Genomic DNA, 24836 nt, shown 5'->3' with positions numbered 1-24836 from the left:
CTAACAATCATTTTTGCAATTGTGCTTGATTGCAGCGTTTGGCTTTTACAGGCTCTTTGTTTTGCTGCACATTTAACTTTGATGTGGTCTGAGATGAACTCAGAAAAAGACAGATAAAAGAGTTGTAAACTCTTCCATCAGACCATCAGAATGAGCTCACTGATTGGTTTTCAGTTAATCCATTCTGCATCCAGCAAAAAACAGTGCAACACAGAGGCTATAGAAGGCAAACAGTACAACATTTTTAATGAAACCCAATCAGAAAAAAATGTAAGCCAAAAATACATGCAAGTAAGCAAGATAATTCTGTCCAGAACTGAAAACCCCTTTAATGTGAATTAAGAATTACACAGTTCCCGAAAGGAAAGCCTAGCGATAGATTATTGTGTCATGGTAATTACTCGCTCTACCTATGGACCCTACTAGAAAGATGAATAGTCTTCCATATTAATCACAGTAGTCAGTCCTCAGGATAAAGTACTTTCTTAAACCTTGCAAAACATAAGGAAAAGTAGAACTGAACTCTCTGAGTCATAACACGGTGGAAATTACGTGAGATCATTACGGGGAGCTGGCAGAATAGATTATGATGAGTTATTAGCTTATTCACCTGGGACAATTAAGAAATCCTCAAATGATTGCGGAGAGCTTAGGAAAATGGATGTCTTGTAGAGGTTCATCCGGGATGGGGATACTTTAAGGATAAATTCAGAGAACTTCACCCAAAGCCAAAAATTTGACTCTACCTCGGAGTCGCTAAAATCCCCTCTAACGCAAGTGGTTTCCACTTTTCTGTGGTGAAATAAAGAAGAACTGTTGAAACAGGTCCTCCGGGGAACCTGTATTTTTAGCATTCTAGTGGAGTGAACAGGTTTGATATAATTACTTCTTCCTTGTCTTGCCTATGGATGGTTAGGAGAAAAAAAAATTGTTTTTGGAATGACAAAATGGCTTTTGTGGTGTTCGGAATGACTGGAGTAGGGTTAGATTATTTTAGGAGCCAAGTATTTACAAAGTATATTTGGTTTACCCTGGCAATTACCTGGCTACCGTCCTAGCCTTAGATTTCAGTGACCGCACATAATTAAGTTATCAATCAATACAATGACTGGCTGTGTCCAGGTGCTGGAAAACCTCAAAGTAATAAAACGAATACAGAAAGGAGCGCGGGACCATCAGTGGTCTAACTAAGAGAGACATAAAATATAATCTAATGCAGAAAATACATACTGCTATTTCCTCCAAAACCACTATTAAAATATTGCCCGAATGTGAAGCCGCTTAGTTTTTACCAACACTGTTGGACAACCATTTTCCTTAGATGAACCCACACGGTAAGCGAATCATGGGATTTCCTGCTGCTCAGACCTCCAGTGATCAGCCGTAACTCGGGACAGAACCTGACATCAGAGCTATGTGCAAGAAAAAACTGGGCCCTCACACCCTAGTACTGAATTAATGTACTGGTACACAAACATGCCGTGTGGCCAACATGCCTAAATATGGATGGTCCTCATCACTAGAGTTCTACCTCTCCTTGTGCCAAACCATAACTCATCTGAATGGTGATATGAAATGAAACCAGGCGTAACTCATAATTAAAACCATGTGTGAGAAAGATGGGCCGATAAGGGTCCTGATTGGCTTCTTCCGGGGTTCGGCACCCCTATCCACTCATCTTTCTTACGCAAGGTTTTAAATACAAGCTTTGCCTGATTTTCCCATTCACTTCCACAGTTCAGATGAGGTTTGTCTGGCACATGGAGAGGTAGGACATTAGTGGTGAGGACCATCCATATTTAGGCACACTGAGACGTGGTTGGATGGCTTTTGCTATCAAAGCTATGTGGACAGAGAGTTGTTTGAGAATTCTTTTTTTTTTGCTGTGGGCCTGCTTCAAAAAAATGCCAAAAACATCACTTCTTGTTCATTTCTATTGTAAAACCACTTTGCGGGTCATAGGTTCTGAATTTTGAACCTATTTTTCATACTTACGTTTAAAAAAAAAGAACGTGCATGTCACATTTTTGAAGCCCCTCGTGATGGAATCCAATGTAAATTCTGAACTGTCCATTCAGATGACTTAAGAAAAAAACCTATGCTTCAGGGAACAAAACTCTTTAAAAATTCTTCAACACCACTTCAAATAATACTTCAGGAAATGAAACCACCTCCACGAAAATAAGAAATCGAGAATGTGTTTCCAAAAGGAGAATGTGTTGTCTGTTTTTGTTTTGTTTTTGCCAGATGTCTAGTGGAAAACACCTTGAAATGTCCCAAACCTTTTACGCCACTCAAAGTTGGTGAAAATTTTTGTGACCTTTTACGCAAATTTACGCTACTCCCAGCCAGCTCCAGCCACTTTTAGTAAAACGAGTGGTGCTGTGATGGTACAGGGCATGACCAAGTTTGATGAGTTGGCCCTCTGTGTACAAGTGTTCAATTTCCTTGCAGCACCCTTAAAAGGTTTTTGCTCACCATGCCGCTTCAGGAAAAAACTAGAGTTTTCGCCTTTGTTGTCGCTGCGGCTCTTTTGCCGGTGTTTTTTTTTAAATTATATCTCTATTAAGAGAGCTGGCGGCTTTTGTGCGAAAGTCACCCGAAGAAGAAAACATGATAATACTTTTAACCAATACAGGATTTCTGAACTCTGAAGTCGTTAAAAGAATTAACAAAAGACTAATCAGATGCACTACAATGTCGTTTTTTCATAGGCATGCATATGTTCATTATTTTTAGGTTTCTTTTACTTTTTCAGGTGGTTTCAGTGCTTGAAACCATCGAAAAAAGACACCATCTGCACATACCCTTCCTGAGAAGTCTATATATTGAGAAAAAAAAATTGAAAATACTCAATCTGTCATAGTTCTCCAGATCTCATCTCTTGAGGTACGGGACACTAAGTGTGTCCATGATACAACTAGTCATGACATGATAGTTGGTTTTGTAAAACAGGGGTCTTAGAACAAAGCTTACATATTATAGACACAATACAGCTGAGAACACTTTGACAGAAACCTTTGCACATTGATTGTAGCCTTAAAAGCATTTTAGGCAGAGATCCCAGAAATAATTGGACGTTTCAGTGTGTATTTTTCTTATAATCGTTTAGATCAATCTGAATTTTGAAGCATTCAGTTATTTGTGCTTTTGCCGCCTTTGCCATTGAAACACGCTTTGATTCCACATATCGTACATGTTTCCTCAATTATTAGGATTATAGGTGGTTTCGGAGAATTCTTTATCTTACTGCATTCTTGACATACTGAAAATACTTGATGAAGCTAATTCCGTTTCTACTCAAAAACACAAGAAAATTATTTTTTTTTTAGAAGGCCATTAAGTCTAAGGATAGGCTATGTCCTTTAGTGAGGTAGAGTGAAGAGCAATGGGGGTCTCCAAGATTTCAACCATCTTAACAATAGTTAATAGTTCTCCCACTTAAAGGGAACCTGTCACCCCAAAAATCGAAGATAAGGGTGGCCACCGGCATCAGGGGCTTATCTACAGCATTCTGTAATGCTGTAGGTAAGCCCCCAATGTAACCTGAAAGATGAGAAAAAGAGGTTATATTATACTCACCTAGGGGCAGTCCCGCTGCGGTCCGGGTCTGATGGGCGTCGAGGTCCGGTTCCGGGGCCTCCTATCTTCTTACGATGACGTCCTCTTCTTGTCTTCACGCCGCAGCTCCGGTGCAGGCATACTTTGTCTGCCCTGTTGAGGGCAGAGCAAAGTACTGCAGTGCGCAGGCGCCAGGAAAGGTCAGAGAGGCCCAGCTCCTGCGCACATTTACTGGCTTAAGCAGGGGGACATGTCTGGCACTGCAGGATCTGACTCCCTGGTGGCTTAGTGTGTTACTGATGGTAGCCTTTGTTACGGTGGTCCCAACTCTATGCAGGTCATTCACTAGGTCCCTTGTGTGGTTCTGGGATTTTTGCTCACCGTTCTTGTGATCATTTTGACCCCACGGGGTGAGATCTTGTGTGGAGCCCCAGATCAAGGGAGATTATCAGTGGTCTTGTATGTCTTCCATTTTCTTTTTATTGCTCCCTCAGTTGATTTCATCACACCAAGCTGTTTGCCTATTGCAGATTCAGTCTTACCAGCCTGGTGCAGGGCTACAATTTTGTTTCTGGTGTCCTTTGACAGCTCTTTGATCTTCACCATAGTGGAGTTTGGAGTGTGACTGTTTGAGGTTGTGGACAGGTGTCTGTTATACTGATAACAAGTTCAAAAAGGTGCCATTACTACAGGTGATGAGTGGAGGACAGAGGAGCCTCTTAAAGAAGAAGATACAGGTCTGTGAGAGCCAGAAATCTTGAATGTGTTTAGGTGACCAAATACTTATTTTCCACCATAATTTGAAAAATAAATCTTGCCAAATCAGACAAGGTGATTTTCTGGATTTGTTTTCTCATTTTGACTCTCATAATTGTGGTCTACCTATGATGTCAATTACAGGATTCGCTCATCTTTTTAAGTGGGAGAACTTGCACAATTGGTGACTGACTAAATACTTTTTTCCCCACTGTATAGTAAGTCCAGGAGTTGCAGCAATTAAATGGTTAGAGACAGTGTTGTATGCTATTAGCTTGCTATTAGCAGAAAGTTGGTCTTTGGCAGGGATGTAGGCAGCAGTGATGAATAGGCAAACTGAACACTTGCTTGTAAAAAAAATATGCACAGTTGCAGCAGCATTGTAGTGTGAACAGCAACAGAGAAGTTTGTTATGCAAATGACTAGTCTACAAACAAATGGTTAACCACATGCAGCAGTGATGAAAAGGAAAACTGAATACTTACTTGTAGAGAAAATACACACTGTTGCAGCAGTGCTGTAGTGTGGAGAATTGGAGAAAAGTTTGTTATGCTTACAGCAGAGGAAGTGTTAACTGAAAATCTGAGTGAAGACGTTAATGCGGATAGTTGATTGTGTTGGAGTTTGCTGAAGAATTGATTGCCAGCTGAAAGAACTGGATGGAGAGGCAAACTCCAGAACCCGATAACTTAATGCAAAGCTCACTCAAAACTCAGACAACAGATAGCTATCTTAGTCATCCTTAGACGGCCCTAGGTGATGATTTTACAAGAGCATTTCAGACTAAGAAAGCTGTCATGGACCACAGCAAAGAACGGCAGCCATCGGTGAAGGTAGTGGGGCCTAGCCCCAGAGCTGGGACAGGTGAGTACCAGACACAGAGATAGTACACCAATATGTATGCGTCTGACAGCTTTATCATGACCAATAGACAAACATAAGAATGCAAATGAAAGGAATATGAAATAGTCATCTGGGGATTAGAAAATGTGGAAGCGAGATTTATTATGCAGGTCGTCAGTAAGCTAGTTCTAGACAGCCCCTTTAATTATCGATACTTCTGTAATGTGGCTTCAGGATTCAGTGTGCTTCCAATTAATCTTGTGTGTTGATACCATGATTAGAGTTTAGGAGAAAGGGAATCAAACCAATTAGTTGAATTAGTTGGAGATATGGATTCTATGGGCAGCAATAAGTAAAAAGTCTCAGAAGAGACCAGGACCAGTTTGCCAAAGGGATGATCAGACAGTTTTGAGGTAATCAATATGAGAAAAGGTATAACAATGGAGGTTAAGCTGGATATTCTGCACCACAGGAAGTAATTTAGGAGAGAAGTCAGACTAGCCAAGGATTCAGCAATGGTGGACTGGGAGAAGTGGTTATGCGATGCTGAAGAGAGTTCTTCAGAACAAGCATAAAGGATACGACTAACAAGCTGGTAGAACAAACGTTATAACAAGCATTAAGATAAATGTGTCGCCATTTTAACCCCTTTACCCCCCAAAGTGGTTTGCACGTTAATGACCAGGCACATTTTTACAATTCTAACCAGTGCCAATTTATCAGATAATAACTTCGTAACACTTCAATGGATCCCACTGATTCTGAGATTGTTCTTTCATGAAATATTGTCCTTCATGATAGTGGTAAAATGGTAAAAATGTTTTCGATATGACCTGGGTTTATTTGTGAAAAAAACAGAAACTTGGCAAACATTTGCAACATTTTGCAGTTTTCAAAATTTTAATTCTTATGCCCTTAAATCACAGAGATGACAAAATAACAAAATAGTTAATAAATAACATTTCCCGCATGTCTACTTTACATCAGCACAATTTTTGAAACAAAATTTTTTTTGTTAAGAAATTATAAGGGTTAAAATTTGCCTAGTGATATCTCATTTTCCCAAAACAAAATTTGCTAAACCATTTTTTAGGGACCACCTCCATTTGAAGTAACTTTGAGGGGTCTATATGATAGAAAATACCCCAAAATGATACCATTCTAAAAACTGCACCCTCAAGGTTCTAAAAACAATACTCAAGAAGTTCATTAACCCTTTAGGTGCTTCACAGGAATTTTGGGGAATGTGGGAATAGAAGAACATTAAACTTATGTTCACAAAATTTTTTACTGTAGATCCAATTTTTTTTTTCACAAGGGTAACAGGGAAAAATGGACCCCGAAATTTGTTGTGCAATACGTCCTGAGCATGCTGATACCCCATATGTGGGGGAAAACCACTGTTGGGGCACATGGTAGAGCTTGCAAAGGAAGGAGCCCCATTTGACTTTTTCAATGCAAAACTCGCTGGAATTGACAGTGGATGCCATTTTGCGTTTGGAGAGCCCCTGATGTGCCTAAATTGTGGAAATCCCCCACATATGACTCCATTTTTGAAACTAGACCTCTCAAGGAATGTATTTAAATGTGTGGTGAGCACCTTGAACCCCTAGGTGCTTCACAGAAGTTTACAATATTGAGCCGTGAAAATAAAAAAATCACATTTTTTCACCATAAAAATTTTTTAGCCACAAAATTAGCATTTTCATAAGGGTAACAAGAGAAATTGCACTTTACAATTTGTTGGGCAATTTCTTGTGAATATGTTGATCCCTCATATGTGGGAGAAAACTACTGCTTGGATGCATGACAGGGCTCGGAAGGGAAGGAGCGTAATTTGACTTTTGTATGTAAAATTTGCTGGAATCATTAGCGGATGCCATGTCCCATTTGGAGAGCCCCTGATGTGCCTAAATAGTGGAAACTCCCCACGAGTGACCCAATTTTGGAAACTAGACCTATTAAGGAATGTATTTAGATGTGTGGTGAGGACATTGAACCCCCAGGTGCTTCACAGAAGTTTATAACGTTGAGCCATGAAAATAAAAAAAATTACAATTTCCGCACAAACAAATGTTATTTTAGCAAGGGTAACAGGAGAAATTGCACTATGCAATTTATGGTGCAATTTCTCTTGAGTAAATGATACCTCATATGTGGGAGAATACTACTTTTGAGGCACAGTACAAAGCTCAGAAGGAAAAAAGCGCCATATTGGAGTTCAGATTTCGCTGGAATGGTTTGAGGGTGCCATATCACATTGGCAGAGCGCCTGAGCTGCTGAAAACAACAGAAACCCCCTATATGTGAATTCAATTAACAACTATACTCTCTAATGAATTCATCTAGGGGTGGAGTGATCATATTGACAGCACTTATGCCTCACAGAATGATATAATATTAAGCAATGAAGAAAGAATAAATTACATTTTTACCACTAAAATGATGTTTTAGCCCCAAGTTTTAAATTTTTATAGGGACTAATATAAACATTTTTGCAACAAACTGATGTCCATTTTTTCCTGAGTGTGCCAATACCCTACATGTAATTGCTAAATATTTTTCAGGCACAGCGCAAAGCTCAGAAGGAAAGGAGCGCCGTACTATAGTGCAGATTTTACTATTATGGCTTCCAGGAGCCATGACCCACTGGGAGAGCTCCTGAGTTTCCATAACAGCAGAACCCACCATATTACAAACTACACCTCTCAAAAAAATTCATCTAGGGTTGCAGTGATCATATTGACATCACAGGTGTGTCACAGAGTTTTATACCATTGGGCATTAAAGAAAAAATAATTACAGTACATTTTTAACTCCAAAAGTTTGTTTTAGCCCCTGATTTTACATTTTCAAACAAGAAGTGGGTAAAAATGGCACCCTAATTTGTCCCACAAATTCAACTGAACATGATAATACCCCATATGTGGCTGTGCAGTACTGCTTAGTCATACAGGGAGACTCGGGAGGAATGGAGCACTATTGCTTCCTGGAGAGCAGATTTTCTTAGAATAGTTTGAGGACTACATATACAAAGTCCCTAAGTGCTAGAAAAGCAGAATCCCTCCCTCAAGTGACCCTATTTTGGAAGTTATGCCCCTTTGGGAATTTATCAACGGGTGATGATTTTGACTCCATGGGTGTTCTCCAGAAACAAGCAGCAATGAATGTTGTCAAGTGAAAATTGCAAACTGCTGTTGTAGTGACCAGTATGTTGTAGTGACGAGTACATTATAGTGACCAGAACATTATATCCAGGTAATGCTTCTGGAGACATGCACCTGTAAGTTAGGCAGGTTCTATCACTGCAAAAATGCCAACGATGTGGACGCTATATGTGGTTTATGTACACTGTGGGGCTCCGAAGGGAAGGGGGCATTTGGATTGGAGAGCATAGAATTTGCTGATTTTCTTTTGAGGGGCGAGGAGCCATTTTGCTTTTCCAAAGCCTTTGTGTTACCAGTAACATGGAAGCCCTTATATTTCCATTAACAGATGAAGGACCTGAGTGGGGACTTGCTTTTTTTCTGGACTGAGTTGAAGCTTTTGTTAGGGAAATTTTACATAATGTTTGGGATCACATTTATGGCACTCTACGCTGAGCACTTACATGAAATACCAGAGGAATCCATTCAGAATAATGAGGCAGCAGAGTTACTCTGGAGTCCATTTGGCCTCTGCTGAGTGGTGTCCTTCTTTTCAGAGGTGCACAAAATTGTAGCCGACGGCACTTTGATGCAATCCTAAAAAGATGGACACCGCCGGATCACAGGTCCTATGGTGTCCACAGTTACTTCATCTGCCTCATTATAGGGAATCTTCCAATGGGGGTTCGTCTGAATCATGCATTTCGGAGATTTACACGGAAACACCGAGGTAAGCGCTCAGTACAGAGCACAGGATAAATGTGCGCTGAGCCTCACTGCGATCTTTGGGAGGCTGAATGAAAAAATCAATAGCAGGTGAAGAATTGATTTTATTTCTTTTTTACACTGTTCCTCATGTGGTATAAGTGATTAGAAGACTTTCTTCTTCGAGTGGTGTGATTACAGCGTTACCAGATTTATATCGGGTTTTTAGGTTTGGCTGGTGCCACACGCTAAAAAACGCTTTTTATTGCAAAAACTAGCATCACCATATTTTGAGGGCTATAATTTTTTCCATATTTCGGCCCACGGAGTCATCTGAGGGTTTGTTTTTTGTGGGACAAGTTGGCGTTTTTTATTGGTACCATTTTCAGACACATGGCATTTTCTGATTGTTTTCTATTACAATTTTTGGGAGGCAGAATGAACAAAAACCAGCAATTCAGGATTTTTATTTTTATGTAGTTTTACATGTGGTAAAATTAATAAGGCAGTTTTATTCTTTGGGTCAGTACAAATACAGTGATACCACATTCGCCGTATTTTCCGGCGTATAAGATGACCTTTTAACCCCTGAAAATCTTCTTAAAAGTCGGGGGTCATCTTATATGCCAGGTGTCGTCTTATAGGGCGGGTGCGGACCAATGTGCATATGGTGAGTGGGGGAGGGAGTGGTCCCGATGACGCAGAGAGGGGGCATCTCACAGGGAAGGAATAAGTGGAGTATCCTCCTATTACCTCATTGTGGCAGCGATGCTCTCTGTGCTGGGGGGCAGCGGCTCCTCTTTGTGCAACATGGGGGCTCTGTGCTGTGGGGCGGCAGCGTATCTTTGTGCAGCATTGGTGCTCCACCAGCATTTCCTCAAAGCCCGGAGGCCCCAGCAGCTCCATTGCTGCGATGCGGTGGCCTCCGGGAAAATGGCCGCTGTGGGCGGCGCATGCTGATTCAGATCTCGTCCCGAGAACCCAGGAGACGAGATCTGAATCTGATCATGAGCTAACCCCAGCGGCCATTTTCCCGGAGGCCACCGCATTGCAGCAATGGAGCTGCCGGGGCCTCCGGGCTTTGACGAAATGCCGGCGGAGCCCCAAAGCTGCGCAAAGATATGCCGCTGCCCCCCAGCACAGAGCCCCCACGCTGCGCAAAGAGGAGCCGACGACGACCCCAGCACGGAGACACCATGCTGCACAAAGAGGAGCCGCTGCCCCCCAGCACAGAGAGCATCGCTGCCACAATGAGGTAATAGGGGGATACTCCACTTACACCTTCCCTGTGAGACGCCCCCTCTCTTCATCATTGGGACTACTACACCCCACAATATGCACATTGGTCACCCGCTCTATAAGCCGACACACGGCGTATAAAAAGACCCCCGACTTTTAAGAAGATTTTATATTTTAACTAGAAAAGTTGGGGGGTCGTCTTATACACCCAGCCGGAAAATACGGTATATCTTTTTTATGTTTTGGTGCTTTTACACAATAAAAGCTATTTTGTAGACAAGATAATTATTTTTGCATCACTTTATCCTGAGAGCAATAATTTTTATATTTCCACTGATAGAGCTGTATTGCAGCTTGTTTTTTTGCTGGACAAAAACATTTTCAGTGATACCATGATTATTTATATTCGTCTTTTTGATTGCGTTTAATTCCACTTTTTGTACCGCGGTATGATGATAAAGCATTGGTTTTTTTGCCTTGTTTTTTGCTTTGTTTTTTTATGGTGTTCACTAAAGCGGTTATCTAGTGTGACAGTATTTTAGGTCGGGTCAATCCAGAAGCGGCAATACCAAATATGTGTACCAAATATGTGTATTGTGCACTCAAAATCACTGGCACATATCCATACGTCCCAGGTCAATAAATATCAGGTCACAGAGACTAGATAAGTCTCGGGAGGGAAAAGGGTTAAATATAGTGCTTTGTATGGCTCCCTACCATCTATGACAGTCCCACCACAAGTACGGGAGCACATAATGGAGAATACATAATAATTGTCATCCGTGAAGCTGAACCGAGACCATAACCTCAAAATCTTATGTTGTCCTTTGAAAATAATATATAAAAAGTATAAAAGCAAGAAAAGTATGTGGACACAGGCAAAAAATAAATACAAAAATACCGAGCTGCTTTGGTTGGATTTGAACCCACGGTCCCAGTGCTGCAAGGCAATGGTGCTAATCTCTGAACCAACATCCCATCCATACTTATTATAGCTCCAGACATTACTTGTCCTTCACCCTATAGCAATTACATACTTGCAAAATTGATCCAATTAGTAAGTAACCACGATGAGGAGGTTAACCACAGGATAAAAGAAGGTGAAAATTCCCCTCATCACATAGACATGAGACTACAAGGTGGAATCAGGTGAAGAACACAGCTTGCGGTGACTAATTCCACATGTCTTATTTAACGTCTACAGAAGCCTTCCAATGATACATTCCTTGTTTTACACAGCTCAATACTCCTGCTGTTTCATTTATAGCCCTTGTTACTTTACTCTAAAAAACATCCCTTAAAAAAATTTGCAAAGTTGTCTGTCTAGCGCCTTTCACGATCACTAAATTATTTCGTAAAGTTGTGGCTTATGTCTGTATCCGATTTCCCACTGATGAGACCACCATCTTTTCCAGCGTTGGCTGTGAGAAGCCTTGTTTCATCATCGAACTTGGTCATGTCTTCTTTACAAAACTCTTCCTTACTTCAAACATTTTTTTGGCCCACACAAAGCTCTGAGGTTCGAAGCTAAGCCATAAGTCTTGACCAGAAACCTTGACTTGAAAACAATTTCATTGTTACATCACCTCGGCTCTTGAAATTACTTCATAATTTTGTGTCATCTGTTTTTTTTTTAGTTTAAAGCTTTAGGGTTTGGCTCCAAAACGTACTCATTCGCTCCATCCAAAAGCTCCTTGTACCTCACTAACATCCTCAGACTCTGATGTCAGCCAATTCCGATATTATGATTATTGTAAAAAAAATTCAGACTCCACACCGTGGGCATTAGTACTGCCGGCCGCTCACAGGAAATTACATGATTCTGGCATCTAAATTCTATATTTGCACTTTTAAAAATAGATCTCCCTTCCACCTCCAAAGTTCAGCAGATGCCATCTGAGTCTACTGCTTCTCTTAATGAAGAGTACAGATGTCCACTGCTTCTTATGCCGGCTCTGCTGATGTCTCACCCGAGTATCAAGAAAAACATAACTTTTTAGTATGTAATGCAATATGTTTGTTCGCAGGGCCACAAAAGTCGTATTTTATATTTGCTTTTATAAAGTCTGTTGTTTTTCCATTACCGAAGCCACAGTGAACTTGAGAACTTTGGATTACATGTTCCTTAGCGAAGGAATGAAAGTGTTGAGTTTCTTCCGATCTTTTTTTGTGTCAGATAGATATTTTAAACAGTTTAATATTTGGAAAAGGAGAGGATCCGCTCTGGGTGAAGTCACCGACTGGATCGCACTTCTGCACTTTAGAGGAATTAGTATTTTTGAAGAGTCAACTCAACTTTACGTAAATAGAACACTGACCTAAAATCTAGGGGGTTTCAAGATTAAAACCACATGAGTGCGTTCAGCTAATAAAAGCAAAGCATGTCGCCACAGGATGGGTGTGGTATCAAAGCTCAGCTCCAAGTACATCAATAGAGATGGAGACACAACCATAGACAGGTGTGCTGCAGCCATGTTTTTCTGTCTTTAACCCCTTAGTGCTGCTTAATGACCAAGCCAATTTTTACAATTCTGAGCACTGTCACTTTATGTGGTTATAACTCTGGAACGCTTCAACGGATCCCACTGATTCCGAGAGTGTTTTTTCATGACATATTGTACTTAATTTTAGTGTTAAAATTTCTTCACTATGACTTGCGTTTATTTATGAAAAAATGGAAATATGGCAAAAATTTTGAAAATTTAGCAATTTTCAAACTTTGAATTTTTATGCCCTTAAATCAGAGAGTGGTGTCACACAAAATACTTAATAAATAACATTTCCCACATGACTACTTTACATCAGCACAATTTTGGAAACAAAATTTATTTTTTTGTTATAAGGGTTAAAAGTTGACCAGTGATTTCTGATTTTTCCAACAAAATTTGCAAAAACATTTTTTAGGGACCACCTCACATTTGAAGTGACTTTGGGGGGTCAATATAACAGAAAATACCCAAAAGTGACATCATTCTAAAAACTGTACCCCTCGAGGTGCGCAAAACCACATTCAATAAGTTTATTAACCCTTCAGGTGCTTCACGAGAACTAAAGCAATGTGGAAGGAAAAAATGAACATTGTACTTTTTTCACAAAAAATTTACTTTGGAACTTTTTTTTATTTTCACAAGGGTATCAGGAGAAAATGGACCACAAAATGTGTTGTGCAATTCCTCCTGAGGGCTTTGACTTTTCGAATGCAAAATTGGCTGGAACCAATGATGGCGCCATGTCGCATTTGGAGACCCCCTGATATACCTAAACAATGGAAACCCCCCAATTCTAACTCCAACCCTAACCCCAACACACCCCTAACCCTAATCCCAACCCTAACTATAACCCCAACACACCCCTAACCCTAATCCCAACCGTAACAACAACCCTAACCACAACACACCCCTAATCCCAACTCTAACCACAACACACCCATAACCCTAATCCCAACCCTAACCATAACCCTAACCCCAAACCTAACTTTAACACAACCCTAACCCTGATCCCAATCCTAACCCTAAACTTAACCCTAGCCCTAACCCTAACTTTATCCCAACTTACTTTAGTCCAACTCTAACCCTTATGGAAAAATGGAAATAAATAAAAAAAAATTATTTCATTATTTTTCCCTAAGGGATATTCTAAGGGATAAAATGGAGTTTTATTTATTACTAGCTGTACTACCCGGCTTCGCCCGGGTTAATGACTGCTGTTAGCAAAATAGAATGTGTTAACAAAAATTTATTCTGCACACAAAAACCACAAAACAAATAGATAGAAATGTAATTATTAAAAGGCAAAAACTAAGCTAATAGAAGCATTTCTTAACATATATTAGCTTTGTTATACTGAGAATGTCTTTGTTGCCTATATTAACCAATCAGAGCTCAGATTAATTAACTGTAGCAAATTAGAAGCTGAGCTGTGATTGGTTGCTATTGGCAGCCTGATAAATCCCCAGCCAACAGGAAGCCCTCCCCCCTGGCAGTATATATTAGCTCACACATACACATAATAGACTGGTCATGTGACTGACAGCTGCCGTATTTCCTATATGGTACAATTGTTGCTCTTGTAGTTTGTCTGCTTATTAATCAGATTTTTATTTTTGAAGGATAATACCAGACTTCTGTGTGTTTTAGGGTGAGTTTCATGTGTCAAGTTGTGTGTGTTGAGTTGCGTGTGGCGACATGCGTGTAGCGACTTTTGTGAGATGAGTTTTGTGTGGTGACATGCGTGTAGCAACTATTTGTGTGTCGAGTTGCATGTGACAGGTTAGTGTAGCAAGTTGTGTGCAGCAAGATTTGTGCATGGCGAGTTTTGCACGTGGCGAGTTTTATGTGTGGTGCGTTTTGAGTATGTGCAAGTTTTGTGTGAGGCAACTTTTGCATGTGGTGCAACTTTTGTACATGTGGCAATTTTTCTGTGTGTGCAAGTTTTGCATGAGGTGAGTTTTCCATGAGGTGAGTTTTGCACGTGTGGCGAGTTTTGCGTGAGCCTAGTTTTGCATATGGCGAGTTTTGCATGTAGCGAGTTTTGCGCGTGGCGAGTTTTGAGTGGTGACTTTTGTGTTTCGACTTTTATGTGGCGAGGTTGGTGTATGTGTGGTGAAATGTGTGCTGAGGGTGGTATATGTGTTCAAGCACGTGGTAGTGTGTGGCGCATTTTGTGTGTGTGTTCATATCCCCGTGTGTGGTGAGTATCCCATGTCGGGGCCCCACCTTAGCAACTGTACGGTATATACTCTTTGGCGCCATCGCTCTCATTCTTTAAGTTCCCCTTGTTCACATCTGGCAGCTGTCAATTTTCCTCCAACACTTTTCCCTTCACTTTTTCCCCATTATGTAGATAGGGGCAAAATTGTTTGGTGAATTGGAACGCGCGGGGTTAAAATTTCACCTCACAACATAGCCTATGACGCTCTCGGGATCCAGACGTGTGACTGTGCAAAATTTTGTGGCTGTAGCTGCGACGGTGTAGATGCCAATCCCGGACATACACACATACATACACACATTTAGCTTTATATATTAGATATACCTGTATGTAATCTCCTGTATATAGTATATACCTGTGTGTCATCTCACCTATATATAGTATATATCTGTGTGTCATCTTCTCCTGTATATAGTATATACCTGTATGTCATCTCCTCCTATACATAGCATATACCTGTATGTCATCTCCTCCTGTATATACTATATACCTGTAGGTAATCTGCTCCTGTATATAGTATATACCTGTGTGTCATCTCCTCCTGTATATAGTATATACCTGTATGTCATCTCCTCCTGTATGTAGTATGTACCTGTATGTCATCTCCTCCTCTATATAGTATATACCTGTGTGTCATCTCTCCTGTATATAGTATATATCTGTGTGTCATCTCCTCCTGTATATAGTATATAACTGTGTGTCATCTCACCTGTAAATAGTATATACCTGTGTGTCATCTCCTCCTGTATATAGTATATACCTGTATGTCATCTCACCTGTATATACTTTATACCTGTGTGTCATCTCTCCTGTATATAGTATATGCCTGTGTGTCATCTCCCCTGTATATAGTATATACCTGTGTGTCATCTCTCCTGTATATAGTATATATCTGTGTGTCATCCCCTCCTGTATATAGTATATACCTGTGTGTCATCTCCTCCTGTATATAGTATATACCTGTATGTCATCTCTTCCTGTATATAGTATATATCTGTATGTCATCTCCTCCTGTATTAGACCTCGTTCACATGTTATTTGGTCAGTATTTTTACCTCAGGATTTGTAAGCTAAATTGGCAGCCTGATAAATCCCCAGCCTACAGGAAGCCCACCCCCTGGCAGTATATATTAGCTCACACATACACATAATAGACTGGTCATGTGACTGACAGCTGCCGGATTCCTATATGGTACCTTTGTTGCTCTTGTAGTTTGTCTGCTTATTAATCAGATTTTTATTTTTGAAGGATAATACCAGACTTGTGTGTGTTTTAGGGCGAGTTTCGTGTGTCAAGTTGTGTGTGTTGAGTTGCGTGTGGTGACATGCATGTAGCGACTTTTGTGACATGAGTTTTGTGTGGCGACATGCGTGTAGCAACTTTTTGTGTGTCGAGTTGCATGTGACAGGTTAGTGTAGCAAGTTGTGTGCAGCAAGTTTTCCGCATGGCGAGTTTTGCGCGTGGCGAGTTTTATGTGTGGTGCCTTTTGAGTATGTGCAAGTTTTGTGTGAGGCAACTTTTGCATGTGTTGCAACTTTTGTGCATGTGGCAATTTTTCCGCGTGTGCAAGTTTTGCGTGTGGCGAGTTTTCCATGTGGTGAGTTTTGCACGTGTGGCGAGTTTTGCATGTGGAGAGTTTTGCGCGTGGCGAGTTTTGAGCGGCGACCTTTGTGTTTCGACTTTTATGTGGCGAGGTTGGTGTATGTGTGGTGAAATGTGCGCTGACGGTGGTATATGTGTTCGAGCACGTGGTAGTGTGTGGCGCATTTTGTGTGTGTGTTCATATCCCCGTGGTGGTGTGGTGATTATCCCATGTTGGGGCCCCACCTTAGCAACTGTACAGTATATACTCTTTGGCGCCATCGCTCTCATTCTTTAAGTCCCCCTTGTTCACATCTGGCAGCTGTTAATTTGCCTCCAACACTTTTCCTTTCATTTTTCCCCCATTATGTAGATAGGGGCAAAATTGTTTGGTGAATTGGAAAGCGCGGGGTTAAAATTTCACCTCACAACATAGCTTTGACGCTCTCGGGGTCCAGACGTGTGACTGTGCAAAATTTTGTGCCTGTAGCTGCGACGCCTCCACCACTTTTCCTTTCACTTTTTCCCCATTATGTAGATAGGGGCAAAATTGTTTGGTGAATTGGAAAGCGCGGGGTTAAAATTTCACCTCACAACATAGCCTATGACGCTCTCGGGGTCCAGACGTGTGACTGTGCAAAATTTTGTGGCTGTAGCTGCGACGGTTCAGATGCCAATCCCGGACATACATACACATACATACATACATACATACACACATTCAGCTTTATATATTAGATTTTCTTTTATTTTGATCACTATGATAGTGTCTATCACAGTGATCAAAATGAACCAATAGAAAAAATTTCCTATTGTTGCCAGGTGCCGGCTGGCAGATCTTGGTGGGCGCCCGCCATTTTCTCCCGGAGGTAGATGTCGGAGGATATCACGGGAGAATTCTTGAACTCCAAAGGTACAGGGGGCGAATGGGGGACCCTAATTCTCTCTTCTCTGATGTGCGATCACATCAGAGGAGAAATTTAATGGAAAATGGGACTTTTTTAGGCGGTCACCATTATACCATTAATAACAGCGATCGCAACATCGGGGTCGGTAAAAACTGACTCGAATCATGTTCTCTGGGGTCTCGGCTACCCCCGGTAGCTGAGACCCCGGAGAAACTCAGACTCTTGGGGGTGCTATACATGCTAATAAACGGAGCTGTGGTTTAAATACCCTTAATTGCCGCCGTGAAAAAGAATATCGGCGGTCATTAAGGGGATAAAGGAAACATGCTTTTAACCTGCAGATTTAGGGTCAATCTGCAAGTCAACAGCGTTCTAAAGCCTAGACTGAACCAAATAGCCTCAAAATTACGGAGGGCCGTGATCAACCACAAAATCTGTAAACTAGCAGCAAAAGTGCCCCAACACAGCGTAAAGAAGCAATAATGTCTCTATTGAAAATACAAATTTTTAAATGTTTTAAGGAGATAAGGGCAAACTGAAAAAAACAGGATGGAAAGAAACATACATTGGATGGAACATGTATGATGACAATATCCTGGGTATGAATTTACCATGTGTATTACATCCAAGATAAAGAATTTAATATCATCCGCTTGAGGCACAGTTCAATATTGCATATAGGTAAATACAGAATAAAGTGCATAGTGCTCATAGCCAAAAGAGTCTCAGGACATATATAAAATACGTAATACATCACACACATGTATCTGGGAGTTCCTCTCTCCTTGATTGGCCTCAAGAAAAAACATGTAATGGAGTATAAAGTGCATAATCCCCCAAGGGCAATCAGGGACAGTGTCATGCATATCAAAGATCAAGGGAACTAATTAGAGTAGCAAAAGTAAAAACCACAGATAAAAATAAATACCCAGAGTTAAGTTCCATCCAATGTACCCCTTGATGCGAGTTTTGATGGCAAAGTCTTTCTCAGAAGGGGTGCATACTAAAGCCAAATAGCCGCCACAAAAAAGTCCCCGCTACCGGAAGAAAATTAAATTTATCCCTCCCAGAAGTCTCTGCTTGAAGTCAAAAAGGCGGGGCCGATGCAGCTTCAGTCACCACTCAGTACACTGTGAGTGGTGGCTGTGACCAATCCCTGGCACTAACTGACAGCCAACTCAGCAGTGCATCTGGACAGTAGAGTGGATCAGTACAGAGCCGGCTCATCAGTTCCAGGGGCACTCTTTGCTCAGTATGTATACTGAACCGTGACTGAAACCATGTCGGCCCCATCTCTATGACTGAAAGCTGGAGGCTGCCAGGAGGAATAAAGTTAATTTCCTCCTGGCAGTCGGGCTGTCAGTGCAGTTGCCGCATGGCTTTAGAACAAGAAAGACTAGCCCTTTATGTGCAGGTTGATAGATTTTACCATTCTATATACTTGATAATAGAACAAAAATCCAAGTGCCTTGAAATTGCACAGAAAAAAAGCACAATTCCGCAAAATCAAGGTCTCAATGAGCGCCAGGTACAGTCTGGTCTTTGTAGAAGTACCGTCATAACAGAAATGGTGATTGTGGAGACACGACGGTCAGTGGGTGCTCTCGTCTGCTGGCCTGACTGTCTTTGGAAAGACGGCATGGACCCACTGAATGCCCGTACAACACAGAGTGAGGGTAACACAAAAAAAATTGAAAAAAAAAAAAAAAGGACAAAGGTCAAGCCAGTAATAACAAGACACCAGGGTTATTTTTTAATAAACCATTAGACAGCAGGGATATCCTAATTTGATAGTACAAAGTTGTTATAAATTCATGAGACGTCAAAAATGTCAAAGCACATTTTCAGACGACAAATAAGATATTTATCATTCTACATAATAGTAGTACTAATATCCATTTTCCCACTGCACACCAGGGATAATATTAAGACACTACAGAATAACGAGTTTATCCATCCATAGGACATCAACAACAGCTAAATCATTATAATAATGATGATACATGATCGATGTTATTTAGAAACTCAATTATGGAAACCATTGAGTGCCTCACTAAACAGTGCAGTTGTTATTTATCAGATCACTGTTCACCAGGGATACTCTCAACTATCTAAAAATCAGTTATATTTCCCTTTTTCAACATTTTTTTGTGATGTATTAGGGATTATTTAATTTTTGGTCAACTCTACTGTCTATGAAGCTATTGAAATTAGGTTAGGAGACCCCCCGGACATTCTGAACATTGTGGTTCATGCTCAGACCATGAATTCAGTAGCTTTGCTGTCTCCTGTCTGCTCTCTATGTCCTGCGTGCCTCACCCATTTACTCCAACGATGACCGTGGCCCGTGTGCCCACTCGAACCTTGAACGTAGAGGATGCACCTCACCTAGCAAGCCCTTTTTCTGTGACAAGTTGCACTAGTACAACTAATTGAAAGAGAAGGTAGAAGGCGGTGGTCCGTCAGCCATGGACAGCTGACGAGGCTGCTGGACCAAGGTGCTGCTATTCTTTTTGCTCAACTCTAATATAAGATAATATAATACATATAAGAAATTGTTGAGTTTAGGACCTATAACCAGTCCAGACATGGACTGTGGATGTCAGACGTGTGAAACCAACCCAAGACAATATTCCTTGCTTTGTCTTATGAATCTCTGGTCCTTCTACATCAACACTGGTTATTGGTTAGTTTTAGCATGAGATCTCTAATCAGTATCATCAAGTTACATGGAACTTCCTGGATCGGCAATTTTTCCTGAGTCTGCTCTCAGTGGTTTCCTATGCTTTTGCTTTTAATGTCTTGGCTTCTATAGTCACGTAATGTTATGTGACTCCACAGTCTGATGGCTTCCGCATGACCCTACTTTTCCCAGGATGGACTGCCATAACACTCAACCAAAGTATTTTGAGGAAGGGGACTAAGGAAGAAATAGAATTGCAGTGAAATAATCAGAGTGGCCTACATATGGCAGGTTGCAGTCTTCCCATACTTTTGTGAATGGGTTAATGGATTTCAATCTATATTCTGAAATGTTTTTGAACTTTCCGAAAAAATTGCAAAAACATTTTTGTTTCAGTGTTTCCATCTATAAACCAGTGAAATTTGAATATACCTAAAATGCTAGAGAGCATTTCTGTGCTCTAGAATATATCAATAATGGTGGTCTCTAAGGGCTTGTAAAATGGATGAGACCCCACTTGCCATATCATATGTGCTACCTGTGCAGCTACACTGGAGCCCACCTGGCAAAAGGGGTCATGAAAAGAATGATAACGCTCCCTACTGTCCACAAGATAGTATGGGAAGGTCTAAAGTAATAGTCTACCCATGACTCACAAAAAAAAGTGAGAAACATTGGGGCCCATTTGCTGTCCTGAACAGGGGCCCCACATTATATTCTGTACTGTGGGACAGATAAACCCCAATTCTTCATTTGTAGGGTTTTCAGAATTTATTTATCTTATTTTTATGTTTCTTTTTTGCCCTGGCAGTTTCTCTACCAAATTCAACAAAATAGCGTAAAATATCTGACAAACTTGGCGCAAATTCAGAAATGCTTTACGTTTTGCTTTTTTTACGTATTGCTCCATTTCAAAGTTAATAGGTGAATGACACTTTAAAAATATTGCGGTAAAAAAAAATCTGACTAGAAAAAAAATATCAGGTGGCAAGTGACATCTACTTATGCTACAAAAAAAAAAAAAGCTGCAACGTTTTAAAGAGTCGTAAATTACAAATTAAACAACAACATGTTGGCTTAAAGGGAATCTGTCAGCAGGTTTTTGCTATTTGATTAGACCAACACAAAGTAGGGGCTGAAAATCTAATTCCAGGGATGGAATTTAATTTCAATACAATCAGTGTTTTATCAGCAAGAAATTATCACTGTGGGACTAGGCTGCATGTGTAAGACAGTCCAGCTAATCTGTGTAACCCCACCCCACCACTGATTGGCAGCTTGCTGACAATGGACAATGTACTTGCCAATCAGGAGTGTGGGCGGGGTTTTACACAGCTCGGCATTCTGACATCTATAGAGGAAGAAACAGGGATTTTGTCAAAACTGCACCAGGTAGCCTAGTAAGTGACACATCACTGGAATCAGGCTCTCTGCCCAAACATCATGCAAAAAAGTATAGCAAAAACAGATTCCTTTACAAAAAAAAAAAGCACAAAAAATATGCAAAACACATAATAAATTAGGAGAGAAAAAAAACAGCAAAAAGGGTAAAAAGTCACTCCAAGAAAAACAGGCAGAAATTAAATAATGAATTGGCTCCATGGAGTTTTTGTTAGATGCTGAATCCAATAGAAATAGAATGTTGACATGTTCCATTTGATGCCACATAATAAAGAGGAACTATATGGTGGCCTATGGGGCTTCGCCACTTCCATGTTTGCTGCTGTGCCATAAAGATGAATTCTAATGTCTATGTAAGTAGTTGGAATTAATAAATAAAATGTGTGAAAATATAATGAGCCCTGGTTTAATACAACATTATATAAAGTCGCGAGGGTTTATGTATAATTATGTTTAAAAAAAAATTACTCAAAGAAAAAAAAATTGGATTCTAGAAAGCTGAAAATGAATCTTACAGAAAGACAGAAAAATAAAATAGTGAAAGATATAAATAGAGGGATTAAAGTTGATTTGTGTAACGATTTCATAATCCTCTCTCAATGAAAACAATGAATCATAACTTAATTTCCTTCCAAAGGATCACAATTAAATCTAGTGAGCCAAGGGGTGGTTTCCAGCGTGTAGGAAATGAACTCTTACGTTCCAGCGCATTCACTTCACACTAAATTTGTCTTGTTCCTCGCTCCCTAGTAAACAGTAGTCAGGAAGCAGGATATATAAAAAAATAGTTTCACCGGGAGATGTAGGTGTTAGAGTACGGAAGTTACATAATGCAAGCTTGAATATCCTTCGAATAAATCTCTGCTGTGGACTCTATTAAAATATACCAATTAATCCATAATTTTTTTTTGTAGAGTCGACCTCCGTAAATGTTATTCTTATATTGAATAATGCTGTGATTTATGAATACGAGGCTTCTTAGACACATTCATCTTGAAGGCACTTACTCTGAGGAGGGTAGGAGAACTTTCATTTAGAATTTATTATGATGTGTACAAAACTCCAAGAAAGTGAGAAAGTGTGATACGTCAAAAATGACCCTGGGTTGATGAGGATTTCTCAATAGAAAGTCTAGCACAATCCTTAAAAGATTTACACTCTGACTCCTTTAGGGCTCTTCTAGTTTAGCGTGAAAAAGTTTGGAGAATCCAGCATTAGGGGAACTGGAAGTGTTAAGACTTGAGATCGAGTGGGTAAGAGGTGGTGGCCCAATGAGGTGATGTACCCTATTTGTTAGGATTCCCGTGGGTTTTTAACCCACGGTCTGAAGTTCCTAGTAGATGAAGTTGGGTTATGTTGTAGTTGATGGGACAAAGTCAACATTTGTGATGTTCTTTGTTTGATTGGATTGACTCATCCTTCACCCCAGTGGTCTCTATATCTACATCCGACTACTTTATGTACAGGGGTGCAGTCATACGTGATTTGTTCTTGTGCTTTCGTTTGGCTTTTTTTCCCCTTGATTTTAGGTCTCTGATTCCTCCTCTGGATTGTCTCCTTGTTTGTCTGACTACATCTGCTCCTTCAACCTCATTTTAACTTTGCCTTGTCCAACCATGTCTGCTCTGGTTCTCTGAATCCAATCCTTAGTTTGTCCTCTTGACTACGCCATGTTGCCATAGTTGGGTTATGTGCAGACAGCCTTTTGGGAGGCATTCAAAAAAACTCAAGTTTTTCAAGCAGAAACTGTTTCAGGAAACTTTCCTTAAGGCCTCTTTCACACATCAGTGTCTCCGGTACGTGTACTGACAGTTTTCTCACGTACCGGAGACACTGACACACGTAGAGCCATTCAAATTAATGGGTCTATGCACATGTCTCCGTGTTTTCACGGACCGTGTGTCCGTGTGCAAAACACACGAATATTCCCTGACTGTAATGAGCGGTACCACGTGACCGCTCACACAGGAGAAGCTGCCAGCGTGGAGAGGACAGAGGAGACATCGCGGGAGCTAGGTGAGTATTTCTTCGGCAAGGGGCCAGGCGGCGCACTGGGGGGGAGGCGGGGGGGCACATGCAAACTTTATTTTTCACCAAAAAAAAATTAAAAAAAGATCTTTCATCTCTTCTCTCCAACGAATGCTGGGAGAGAAGAGATGAATTCTGCCTTCAGCACCACATGCGGGGGGGACAGCGCTTACTGTAGCGCTGTATCTCCTGCGGGCGGCACGTGTGGTCCTCAGGCGGCACACGGATGCCGCACGTGTGCCACACTGATGTGCCACTTGAGCACAAGGACATACGGACACGGATATCTCCAGTACCGGTTTTTCCGGTACCGGAAATATCAGGACGTGTGAAAGAGGCCTTATTGGGAGTTTTTGAAGACATTTATCTTTTCTTAAAGAGGTTGGCTGGGACCTAACTGAATTTAGTATGGTTCTCAATCTATTTACTATAAAAAATGAAGCACTTTTTTAGTATTCTTCAATTAAAAAATCTCTACCCTTCCCTCTTTACTCTAACTTCCTGTGTTTTCTTTTTTTTTAGATCCGATGATATTTTGTTTGAGCTTCCCAGCATAAACTAGGGATTCTGAAACAGGACATCATCAGGGAGCCAGGGCTGCAGTCACTACTTCAACTGCTGTCCCCTCCCTGAAACTGATCTTCATCAAGAAAGACCCTTACAAGGGTAGGGCGATTCTCTTTCTCTGCTATACGCTGATTGTCAATACCGACGTATGCTCAGTGTGCTGTCCCTGCTCACGTCTGAGTTACTCTCATTTTGTACTGACTCCCTCATGGACTATCAGGGCATGCGCACAAAATCTGGAATGGCAGCGTGTTGGACACAGCGCATATTCGTTGCGTCCAAAGCTTTTATTACATTTTTTGGGGGTGGAAAAATGAAAAAAACAACAGCTGAAATGCACTAAAAATCGGGTTTTATTTATTTATATTTTTTGAGGGGATAAGGTAAAATTAAAGAAAGGAAACTTTGGTAATCTCCATACCCTGCTCAGTATCTAGAAACTGTATCGGAATTATTGCCTTGTGATATGTAATGCTGAAAGTGCCGTCAGAGACACCATTCTGTAGTGGTTGACTATAACAACAGCACAATTGTTCCTAGTAAAAAAATGATGGATCCCCCAAATAATGCCTGTGTTCGTCAGTGGGATCCCTTTGGTGCCATCGGTATCTATTGTACAATCAATCCAACATTGCATCTTTGCCTTCCTTATGAACAGAGAGCTTGGTCTTAGAGGGATCATCTAGGTCTTAGAAATTGATGGTCAC

The sequence above is a fragment of the Ranitomeya variabilis genome, chromosome 2 (genome assembly GCF_051348905.1).
Source record: "Ranitomeya variabilis isolate aRanVar5 chromosome 2, aRanVar5.hap1, whole genome shotgun sequence".
Classification (NCBI taxonomy): Eukaryota; Metazoa; Chordata; class Amphibia; order Anura; family Dendrobatidae; genus Ranitomeya; species Ranitomeya variabilis.
Note: the sequence above shows the minus strand (reverse complement) of the source record.